Below are 12,392 nucleotides of genomic sequence, written 5' to 3' on the forward strand. Positions count from 1 at the left end.
GGGGGGGGTGGGTGTCCTCCACTCGGACCTGGAGAGTGTGGAATCACCATGGAAGTAGAGACGGCTGTTTGGCATCTGTGAGCAGCCGCTTGGTTTGAAACACTTTTCCAGTTTGAGGGCTTCGACACTTGTGAAAAACCTCCAATTGCACATTGCCGCTGTCTCCACCCCCCCCCCCCCCCCCCCTCGGTAAGGCAATCATCGCAGCCCGCGGTGTGAGAGCGTCTTAGCTGTGGCAGATGAAGGCAGGGAGATTGTCAGTAATGACGGGTCCACCAGCACTGAAGCTTCCCAGAGCTGCTTGTTTCAGCAGTAATTACAATGGGGGGGGGGGGACTGGCTCTAAAAAGCCGTGTCAACTTTCTTCCACGGCAGGCAAGTCACCGGGATAAGCAGAGACGGGACTTAAGAGCTACACAAAACGTGTGAAACAAAGAGGAGGAAGGAGGAGGAGGAGGAGGAGGAGGAGGAGGCGCTCACTCGGGAATGATGTGGAGGCCCCGGCACAGACAACGGGGGGGGGGGGGGGGAGAGAGTAGACTCTCCGCAGGCTATGAATAGGGATGAGATTGGATCATTGGCGCTCAGTGTTCTCCAATCACAGCCCCGGTGAAGATTCTGAGCGAGGTGATAAGACCGGTGAAAAGGAATGGAACGATGGACTCCGAGCGGCAGGAGAGAGAGAGAGAGAGAGAGAGAGAGAGAGCGAGCGAGAGAGAGAGAGAGTGATTGAGAACAAGCACCAACAGGAAGAGAGGCCTGAGATAAGTTTGTCTGAAAGGACTCGGAGAGAAGATGAATCTATCCTCTTGCTGCCGTGTGCCACTTCCTCTCAAGCCCCCCCTCAGCAATCACCTGCTTCACCGTCGCCTCATGCTGTGGTCCCATCCGCCCACTCTCATCCCCCCCCCTAACCCCCCCCCGGCCTCTGGAACAGACAGGTGCTTATGAAGAGAGCGCTTAAGCCCCCCCCCCCCCCCCCCCCACACACACACACACACTCTCCGTGGAGGTATGTGCTGATGTGTGGAGAAATTCAGGGGATGAACAGAAGCCGTGGCGAGAGAGAGAGAGAGAGAGAGAGAGAGAGAGAGAGAGAGAGAGAGAGAGAGAGCTCGGCACCTACATCACACAATTGGCCAAAAATTGGATATTGAGTGCCGGGTTGAAACCCGCTGAGAAGGAGTGAATGGAGATTAACTTATCCCAAACACCCACATGTCTGTAGAGGTATGAGACGGGGGGGAGGGTGTGTGTGTGTGTGTGTGTGTGTGGGGGGGGGGGGGGGGGGGGGGGGGGGTATTGAGAAATGGTGGGAGTTATGGGATCCGGGGACACGAGAAGATTCTCTCCGGCGGTGTCAGTTGGCGTAGAACAGTCATCTATCACAGGTCAGTCCTGCAGGTGGGGGGGGTCGTGATAAAACGGTCACTTAATTCAAGTCGGGCGGCTCCAGAGGAAAAAATACAGGCTTCAAGATAATTGAATTCACAGAAGGAAAAAAGCAAAGTGATTATTTATAGGTTTTTAAGGATTAAATAAAAATGATATATATACAGGGGGTGGGGGGGGGTGGGGGTGGTGGGGGAGCTTGACATGTATTTCCATACATTTAAATCCTACAATGTCAATTAAAGGGTTTGTTTCACCATCACACTCCTGACCCTGGGATTAACTATTAACATGACAGGCTGCACATGTTTTCATTTAGGTCCTAATGTGCAAGAGACGTGAATTAAGGACAATGAAAGACCGGAAGCTCCCACAAGGCTTTTTTTATATTTAAAAAATACAAGTTATTCTACATAATGGATCATCAGGACCAGATGCTTCAACTTCAAAATCAGGTGGAGCAGAAACCTTTACGGACAGATTCCCATGTTCTAGATGTTCCATCGATGAAGAACCTCTGTGTGTGTGTGTGTGTGGGGGGGATAAATCAGGTTTTAAAAAGTAGACATTCATCTTGTTCAATTGATTTATCTCCCCGGCCTTGGGGAACAATAGGAAGTCATCAGTTGTGATAATAACTTACATGAGAAGCAATTCACAAGAGAAAATATCACATTTTAGCTATTTAAGGTGAGTGTGATATGAACATCTTATTCTTAAAACAGTTGGTTTGTCAAAAATACGTGATGTCATCATCTTTGCTTCTCATTAGATATGATCCTCTCACAGACACTATTTACATTATTTGTTTTTTAAATAAGTTTCTGAATTTAAGTTTAATATATTTGGAGGTATTGGTGTTGTTAAATTCGTCTTTTACTCAATGTGAGGGAATCCTTTCTTCTGCTGTTTGTTATTGTTTTTATGTGTTATGACTTTAAATTAAAAAAGCCCTGATAAATAATCATAAAACCTTCTGCACGGGGATTCTTTAAGAGCTGAGGGCATCAATCTGTGAGCGTCTTCATTAGTCAGCGGCCGGCACCTCAATAAACCGACTCAATTAAACCCAAGCTGAGCAATTACCCATTAAGATGACATACGTGAGCAATTAATACAGCAATCCACCTTAATGCCCCACCTCGGGAATCTGTAAACATCAATTATAAGAAGAAGAAAATAGAGGAGCCTCTGAGATGAACAGCCTCTTGCCGTGCGACAGTCACAGCTTGATATTAGCAATATATTAATAAACCTATCTCCCCGGAGGCTCATGTGGGACCTCCTCCTCCAGATCAGCCGTAAAATGACAAATATTTCTGTTGGACGGTTTGAAAACTTCCCCGAAAATAAAAATGTGCCAGTTCGGATTGATGAGGGAACAATCGTTGGATATAAAACTGAAAAAGGACATAACGCAGCTCCACTGCTCCGCTCTCAATCACACTGGTACTTCCACCCGGTGCCAGAGCTTCTGGTCAATAACCACAAACTGCAGCAGCCGAGCCCGTAAACCACCGACTTTTATGATCAGTGGAGTCGAGTCTGTCCGCCCCCCCGCTCCGTCGGAGGAGAAGCAGGCACGGGGAGCGACTCCACAACCTTCTGTCGCTCACATCCAGCTAATAGTTAATGATTCATCCGCCAATTAGATTCTCCACCGATCATTTCAATCTATAAAACGACTCTTTCCTGAGGCCACTGATTGTTTTATGTAACCGACCAGGAACCGATATTTCTTTCCGTTAACCACCAAAACAGAATGTGAGCGTGAAACCGGCTCAGATCTGAGAACCAGCGTTTGGTGCTAAAACCTGATGATTTAAAAAGCTAGTGATTCATTTCCAGTTTGATGAATCGTTAAATCAGATGATCGCCTCAGCTCGGGTTTATTGTTCTGGTAATCGGACCAGTGGGTGGAAGCAAGTCCAATTAGAACTGAATTAGGTCACAGAACCCAACAAGGGATTTATCACAAGATGTTTTCAGACGTGAACTCTGGAAACGACCGGAAAATGTGGGTCTGGACATTTACCTCTGTTTCCCAGCCGTCGGCCTCACGGTGTGTTTGAGCTAAAGCAACAACATTAGGCACAAAAACCAACAAAGTGAAGTTGTTGCTCCGGTTCAGAACAAAGTCAACAACAATCAGGTCTGAGTGCCCCCCCCCCAAGCAGTATTTTAGATAGAATCAAAAATACAGTTTAAGTAAGCGGTACTAATGACGTGACTTAAAATGGAATAAGATAAAACGCAATCCCAGCTGCTGCTGAGGAGGAGGAGGAGGAGGAGGAAGAGGAGGAAGAGGAGGAGGAAGTCACAGTTAATGACATAATCCTCATCGCTGAGCCAAAGCTAACTAACCTTTATTAAGGGTTACGTCAGGGTGAGGCTTTAAATGGCTTACTGATATCTCAAGCTCATAGGATGTGTGTATGTGTGTGTGTGTGTGTGTGTTTGTGTGCGTGTGTGTATGTGTTTAACTGCACTTTCTGGTCATCGAGGGGAATCATGTTTAATCCCCCAAACCCACGAGTCCACTCAGTGTAATTAACATGTTGCACATTCACATGTAATTTGTTATATTTACACACTTCATTGTAACAAAGGCCTTGAAACAAAGAACCCTTTGAACCGTTAATGCAATTAAGACTTGATTGACTTTAAATGTTGAAACCAAATCTAAACAGAGACTATTGTCATGAGGTCCCAGACACAAACTGCTGGACTGATTTCTTAATGGACTGATGAGACCTTCACAGACGTATCGACGTCAGTGTTGGTTTGACTTGATTATTTTACAGATTTAACAATGCAAAAAAGATCTATGTTTACGTTTTACATTAATAAAGTACATTGGTTTATATTTGTCTTGCTAATTTAGTATCGATTCTAAAAATCCATGTTGGTCCGGCTCCAGCTGGAACCAAATATTAATAAAACGACGTGCCTCCTATTTTTGTGCAAAAGTTAATATTAATAGATTTTGTGACTCACTATCAGTCTTACTTTTCTTGAGGGATGATAATACTCAAAGTTTTAGTTCCCATGATGCAATGGGAGTACATTTTCAAGGGATTTGAAGAGTTGTGCAACAGTTTCAGCTTCTGGCCTCGTTTTCTCCGGCTCTTCTGCTGAATTTGCCAAAAAAGAAAGTGTGGAAAACTTAAAAACCCGTGTTGAGTCCTGTTGTTGTTCTGAACGTCTGCTTCTCTCTGATTCTTAAGTGGATTTAAGGAAGTTTAATTCATCCTCCAAGCACGAGGAATGTGCATCGTGCAGAGTTATGACAAACTAAAGGATTTTAAAACATCCTGCATTTCACAAAACAACACTGTTCGATGGGAGGTGAATGTGCGTGCACGTTTTTATTAATTGTATATTCTGACACATGCACAGAGCAAATCACCGAGCGTTAATGCGCTGACGAGACGTTCACACGAGAAACTTTTCTTTGTCTGTTACGATCGTGAAGCTCTCTCCGTGTTTTCTAAAGAATTAAACAAAGAACCTTTAGAATCTGTGAGGAAACGTGGGCCCGGTGATAATGACTCCGTCCAGACATCCTGTGAATCCTGCTGAATAATGTTCAGTGGATCAGACCCTGGATCAGATTAGTCCCAGACACACGATAAGGCAGAGAAGAGAGTTCACATCCAACTGAATTATTTCCTTTCAAAGTGAATGAACTCTCTCTGAACAGTGCAGGGGGGGGAAATAAAAAAGTGTCAAACTAATTTGGAGTGTCTCACCTCTGCGTGCACTGTGGATTCTGGCAGCGGATTGTTATTAAAATATTAAAACATGTCTTCAGGCGCATCAGGGAACATGTGACTCTGCAAACAAGAGGAACACACAAACGCTTTGATGCTCTTCCTTGAATACACTTCTGTTGTATGCGTTTGTCTTTATGTTTGAATCTATTCATAATTAATCGTTATATAATAAGTTGTGTAAACACAGAGATGTGTCCACGGCCCTGTCTTTCTAATCAACGACCCCCCCGCCCTTGAGGTCACAGAGGTCTCGGTGTCTCTTCAGGAACAGTGCCGGCAGGAAACCGAGGTGAACCTTCTCAGTCTCTGCTCGCGGTGGACCTCATTTCTCCCACCTTCCAAAGTCCCTGTATCCCCTGTAGCTTTGAAGTCCAGCCAGCAAAGGGCTTTGAGAAAAAAAAAAAAAAGAGCCTGCAATCCCCCCCCCACACCATGACCGGGCGGAGGATTAGCCGAGGCCTGCAGGACCGAGTGGAAAGAGGCAGGATGAGGGCTGGAGGAGGAGCAGCGCCATTTTCCACCAGGGCCGTATAGGCACAAGAACTTCTCCCTGTGGCCGGAGCTGTGGGGGATTAACAGGCTGCTGAGGAAGCAGAGAACAGACCTCCAGCCTCTTTGCACCAGCTCCACAGAAAAACCAATTTACAGCTGGGAACTGAGGGAGGATGTTGATTCTCCTCCACACAGCACCTGCCTCCTTCAAATCAAAAACTTTCTGTTCAATCTTTATTTATTGAATTGATGCAGAGGCTAAATTTCAATGTTCAAAAGAACAGTTCGCTAATCATCAGGAGAGATGATCGGTCACAGAGGGGGAGAGATAATTACCTCCACCCCCGAGATTACACAAATATTACTCAACAGATTCTGAAGATACTCTGTTGAAGGATGAAGTACGGATAAAAAAAACATCACTTGGTTTAATTTATACAATTTGGGTAACTTATGTGACATTTTCATTGATTTATCAGGAAGAATTCAAGTATGAGGCCCATTAAGGTAAATTCAAGGTTCCTTCTCTGTCTGGCATTGGGACAAGTTGGTTTTGGATTTCAGGTGCTGCTGCACTGAACCAGACATTGAGTAAAAACATTAAATAAAGGTTTAACATTAGCCTGAGATAAAAACAATGGAGCAGCTGAGTGAGCTCGTTTTTAAGAGCACTGATATCATATATTATATGATATTATGGATTTAAAGGTCCCAGCAGAGGTTTGATTCTAGTTCTCTCCACGGAACTCGGTGGCAGGAGGAAGAAACCGTTAAATAATAAATATAGTAGGAGCAGAAATAATATAGTTATTAAGTGTGTGCCATCTAAATGTGTCACTGGAAGGACTAATGTAGAAATCTGTATTATATTACATCTGGAAACACAACACGACGGCTGCAGCATCAAGAAGTAAAGAAACGTAGCTTCTGAGCAAAGACACTGAACAATGAGTCTTGATTTACACAAAAAAAAAAGGCAGATCCATACGCTGCTGCCCCCCCCCCCCCATCAGTGCTTTCCTAGTAATAGGGTATTTTGTCTTATCTGTGACTGAAAGGAGCTCCAGCACTTTGCCCTTCATCCCTTTGTTGTTGCAGAGTCTCTTGTGGAAATGGAAGATTGGCCCGTGCGTGTGCATGTGAGCGTGCACGGGGGAAGAAGCTCGGCGGCCGTGCGAGCACATCAGACTTGAGCGGTCTTAATAAAGCTTCCCTCTATCCACCCCAGAGATCTCCTCACCCCAATTATACGCCTGACACCTCCACCCTCCTCCACCTCCTCTCATTTCTCACAGCCCCTTCCACACCACCACCTCGGCATCCAGTTCCCAGCTCTGAACATGAAGCTCCCCGCGCCGCGCACAAAGCCCCAGAGGGCTGTGCGGCATCGGGCTGCCGGTGGCGCCCGCTTCACAGGCTGCTGCATCGGGGAAGGTTTCTCCTCCAGTGCCGACAAAAGATCAACACTGTGCATCGAGTGATCACAAAGAGATAAAACTAAACTCACTAAATAGTCCCCGTTTGTTTCCACATCCATCAGGAGGCTCAGTGTTTTTATTACTTTCACCACAGACTGCAAATAAAGATGGTTTCCGCCTTTTCAGGTCGTTCTCATACAACTGATTTGTGGATGGTTCAAAATAAGTTTGGTTTTAATATTTTTGTTTATTATATAAATGTGTTGGTCAAGCCTGTGCATCAGCAGGACCTCGCTACTTTGGTTCCAAATTATGTAATTGGACTAAGAATTCATAACTGATGTATTTCAGCCTCATTCATCAATATCAGGATGAAGTAGAGACGTGTTGTCCATCTTTTAATATGTTGACCTTAATCTAGGAAGTTTCCAGAAAAAAAATGGAACATGGGTATAGAAAGATCTTGTTAAATTTAGTCCTAGACAAAAGGGTAGATCCAGGAATTTTCTTATCTTCAACATTACTTAGTTTCATTCTAGTTCTGACATGTTTTATTGGGTTGTTTAACTTTACTCCTGCATTCACATTCACACTTCTGAGGCCGAGCGCAAGTCCAATCCAACCTCAGAACTAAAGCTGGTTAATTAAAAAGTTAAAAGACCAATGACTGGAAACAACCACAGCAAATTCATTATCATTTCTCAAACACGAATGCAAGAAATCCAGTGGTTCCAGGCATTCGCGGGTTTTCTTTGCCTTCTAGAAAAACTGATTCGATTTTGGTTTTGAACTTCTGGTTCGACAGAAAGATTCATTTGCATATGATAATTTGGGCCTTGGCAAATTCTCACGGACGTCTTTTTTCAGCATCTTCTGATATTTCATGCAGCGGCTGAATAATGAAAAATGTTTACTGAAATCATAGAACAATGCAAAACACACAAATCCTCACAGAGACCCTGAGAGAAAGTTCCTCACTACGAGGAAAAGGTTATTAGCAACTGTGGGAGAAGAGATCCTAACACGAGGAGGTGGACGCTGACATGTGATCGTTCCAGATTCCTCGAGTTGGGAGAACAAACCATAAGATAATGAAGTGAATAGGAAACACACCAGACTGTTGTTTCTGGGATAATTCCAGAGGAGGTGAAACCCGGCTCAGTGAGTCCATCATGCACAGAGTGGAACCTGAATATTTTAACATCCTGACCCGACTGAATTCTCAATATTTGCAAGGCGGCGAGTCAGCGGAACCATTTCAGATTAATAATAAAAGCTTTGGGAAGTTTGTGTTGTTTACGAGCCACAATGGAATCAGCGTGAACATCAACAAAACAAATTAAAATGTGCCAAAAAAAAACAGTGAACTTCTCTGATGAGGTGAAAACCAAAGAAAATGAACTGTACGCAGGATCATGAAACACGCTCGGAGGAAACAAACACACACACGCTGCTGCATCGGTAGTCATTTGTTTTTTTGAGACACTTTTTCCTTGACAGACACTCAAGGTCACAGCCGGCCTGCATCTGGCCAGCCATCTGTTTCAAGTGGTCCCAGGGGGCGTCACGTCAGCGCCGCCCCCGTGGCCTGTCCTCTGCTGTCCACAGCCCGGCTCACCGGGGACGAACCCGGCCAGACGCACTACCTGCTCAGTGACTCTACAGGTTTCTGACACCTTCCTGCAGCCGCTTCCGCTCCAGCTGCTGGAAGCAACCTGAACCAGGTGCGTTTCGCTTCATCAGCCAACAAACGCACAACGAGCACAATATCAAACACCAGCGTTCGTCTCCTCGTTAAGAGACGAGTGCTGAGAGGAGCACGAACACACAAACACCGACAACTCTCCTGCGAGAGGACATCAAATAATCATCCGACGCCCTGTGGCTCAAAGTGTGAGAGTGTGTTTTCAGGGCCTTTGGAATGTGTCTCATCAACACAGCATTTAGAAATGAACAGTGAGCACAAAGCTCCTGCTGCTCTTCAGATCAATGGACTCACAGCAGAACGCGAGGACTCACTGCATCTGATCAAAAAGTAAAGACAAAAGTGTCTTTTATAAAAGTTTGGCAAATATTTAAAGGCTAACTCCGGACATTTGATTAAAATGAGTAGATAAGTAATTGAGGAAGCGATATCTAATTTAAAAAGCTGCTTCAGTAGCAGTATTTCTACAAAGCATCCATTAATTAAGCGGCCTCCATAGACGGCTGCTTTAAGTAGACCTTATTTGGTCATATTAAATCCAATTCCTTCTAAAAATACTGCGTTTAAAAGATTAGTGAGAAGAGACTCGGATCCTTCCCCGAATTAAATGCTCCTTAACTTGCATCAGCGGCCAGATTAGAAAGCAGCAGCGTTCCTTACCTGTGTGATCCACCAGGGGGACGGCAGAGGTCCAGGTGGGAACCGGGTCGGCGCCGGCTCCACACGGCCGCGGTCAGCTATGAATCTGTGGAGGGAGAAGGAGACGGGACTTTAAACGTGTGTGTGTGTGTGTGTGTGTCATGATGCAGGATAATATTTACACAGGAACACACAAAGCAGCATTTTGATCAAATCACTATTACACAGTTTCCACCTCTTACATGCAAAAGATGGGTTGTACCTGTTGATGTGTTTGTATGTGTGTGTCTGTGTGTGTGTGTCTTTCACAGTGCGATCACCCCTCATCTTCCTCAGAAACGGTGTTGTTTACATAAAATGTGCAAGATGAAGATTTGATTTCAGCAACAAGCAAGAAAATGGGCATCTTAGTTTCCCCAGTACAACCGGAGCAGATGCTTATTGATACTAAGCTCTTTAATGATTCACCCTGTTGAGAGCTTCAGTTCTCAAACCAGTGGATTTGTGGGTTTCTGAATAACCTCTGAACAATGTACACTTGAACATTAAGCATGTGTATAATAAGTTAGTTTATTTTCTTCTGTTCTATAGTTTTTTTACAATTAACATGCAAAAGAAAACTGACCTACTAGGGGAAATCTGGCAAATGCACATGTTAAATCATGTGCATTTGCCCTTTTCAATAAATAAACACAAACATAAGCCATTGTTCTGATAAAGATAAACTTTCTGCGCAGCTCATCAATAACTGAGCCTGAACTTTGTCTGTTCCATCTCTGAAATGCTTGAGATGTTTGCAGCCCACACGGCTCCTGGACGTCGGTGGCCAGCCGCCAACAAACCCACTGGATCTTTGCATTTCACAGTGTTTACAACAAACAGACTTATTGACAAAAGGAGACAGAAGGTTTTTGACCTCGAACCCGTTTGACGCAGCGGCGCCGAGGAAGAAGTGCAGAGGCAGCATCCTCTGGATTAGCACGCGAACCAGCTGGCCGCCACATGCTGATGATGGTTCAGTTAAGGTTGAGGCAAAGCCAGCTCACCAGCTTGTTTTCCTCCACCACGTTCCTCAAGTTCTCTCTTTGTTTTGACATTAGAACCACAAGGGTGGGCGGTGGATCAGTAACAGGCTGATCCGGGTAGCGTGACACCGTCAGGCGTGTGGTCGTTATTTCCTTGTTTCAGCGGGATAGTGTGGAAAGTCGACTGACGAGCGTCTGTGCTCTCTGAACTCTCAGGACTGCCTGGGAAAGAAAACACAGCCCTGTCAAAAGAGGCCGATGCAGATAAGAACCGAGTGGAAACTCTAGCGCAGGCTCGACAACGGCTCCAGACTTTATCTGAAGCGCTTCAAGTTCCCAGACTATAAATTGCCCTTAAATGCATCTCGACTAACTGAGTGGAGTGTGTCTGTTCTTTAACGTGCATCAGCCATCTGCTCAAATCATGTCATCATCTCTAACATCATTTCTGTCAAATGAGGGGGCGGCAGACGAGGGACTGGGAACTCAGACTGGGCCAGAAACACCAGTGAGTGGCTGGGAATCCAAAATGCTCCCTGGCAGTTCTGTGTGCAGGTAAAAAACACAATCAGAGTAAGATCTTGAATTATGCACAAAAGGCTAAAAACAAAAAAGCCCTGACCTACAAAACCCAGTCGTCCCAGCACTGAGGGAGGTTAGTGAGTGCTGGGTTAATGTGTTCTGACTGGGCGAAGAGAAGGGGAAAACATTCCCTGACCAAAGTGCTCCAGCTCCGGACGAAATACATAAACACCATTCTGCAACGTGAACAATTCTGAAAAACCACAACTGAAAAAGAAAGAAGGGAAAAATCAATTCGCCCTGAACCGTGGGTCCGTTTGATTCTTCCTGTTTCCCTGCTTGTGCTACCTCGAGTTCTTCGTGGACGTAATCTGCAGAATCAATTATGGATGCATGGAGTCTTCAAACCTCACACTTGTGGAATGACTCTTGTATTGATCCGGTAAATGGACCCAAGGCCGGGGGGGCTGCAGATGATACCACAACGTGTCTGCTTACGTCAGCTTGTGTTAACGAGGCAGTGACACACAACACATTAGCTCAGAGGAACGTTTGTCCGGAGCTAATTACCATTTATTTCAATATATATATATGTTTATAGGACAACCTGGGTTCGTGAGAGGCATAGAAGGAAAGAGATCTCCCCTTGGACTGCCATGCACCCCCCCCCCCCCCCGGCCCCCACCTGTTAATACCACTCTGGCAGCAGTTTGATTACTCAACTGATCCCAGTGTAAGAAGATTTACTCCCTCATCATCCCAGATCCAAACTCCAGGGTGCCGGATCCGCTCGGAGGATTAACGGTAGAAGCTTGGTGAGATCATCCAGAGCTCCCGTCCATTAAGAAACATACCGGTCAGACACTTTACAAACTTTTTCCTCTTTTCACTATCATGCAATGCCAGGGACCGGACTTTCTCACTTGTTGCTGAAATGAGACACATTATGCTCATTGTCAGGGTCCTAATTTTAATTTGAGACTTTCCATAAAACTGTAATAACACGAGGCACCAGCTCATCACTTCCCTCTCACTGTTTAATTGCTGCAGCTCCTCTTTCCAGCTTCTGTCTAGCTCCCTTATATTTAAAGTCCCTGTTCTAACAAAGCCCTGTCTCCTCTGCTTCTCCACCCTGTTGTAGTTAGTCAACCATTTACTGCAAGTTAAGGAAATGTCCACCTCAGCTCTGGCTTTAACCTGCGGCACATCAAACTACAGTTGCTGGGTAGAACTTCAGAATTGGCCAAAATCTAACTTCGACATTTCTTCCCAGAGTTTGACCGCGTTAGCGGCCATAGTTGTAATGCTTGAGAATCACAACAGGGTGGTCACAGCACCAACATTTCAATTTGAATAAACGTTTTGCAGCATTTAGTCTCGGCTGAACGCAGCCTTAGCTTTGTTTTCGGAGTCGTGCCAGATT

The 12,392-nt window shown here is 45.1% G+C and overlaps 1 protein-coding gene across 3 annotated transcripts in view; it reads right to left on the bottom strand.

Moving 5' to 3' along the window:
- The window catches only part of sema6e (sema domain, transmembrane domain (TM), and cytoplasmic domain, (semaphorin) 6E), a 132,079-nt gene that overhangs the window by 103,727 nt on the left and 15,960 nt on the right, over positions 1-12,392 (bottom strand). For all 3 annotated transcript variants that reach the window (XM_062399297.1, XM_062399295.1, XM_062399298.1), the window contains exon 2: positions 9,444-9,528. The gene's annotated coding sequence lies outside the window, so the exon portion shown is untranslated. The remainder of the gene's footprint in view (positions 1-9,443; positions 9,529-12,392) is intronic.

This window comes from Platichthys flesus, chromosome 11, assembly GCF_949316205.1.
Source record: "Platichthys flesus chromosome 11, fPlaFle2.1, whole genome shotgun sequence".
Classification (NCBI taxonomy): Eukaryota; Metazoa; Chordata; class Actinopteri; order Pleuronectiformes; family Pleuronectidae; genus Platichthys; species Platichthys flesus.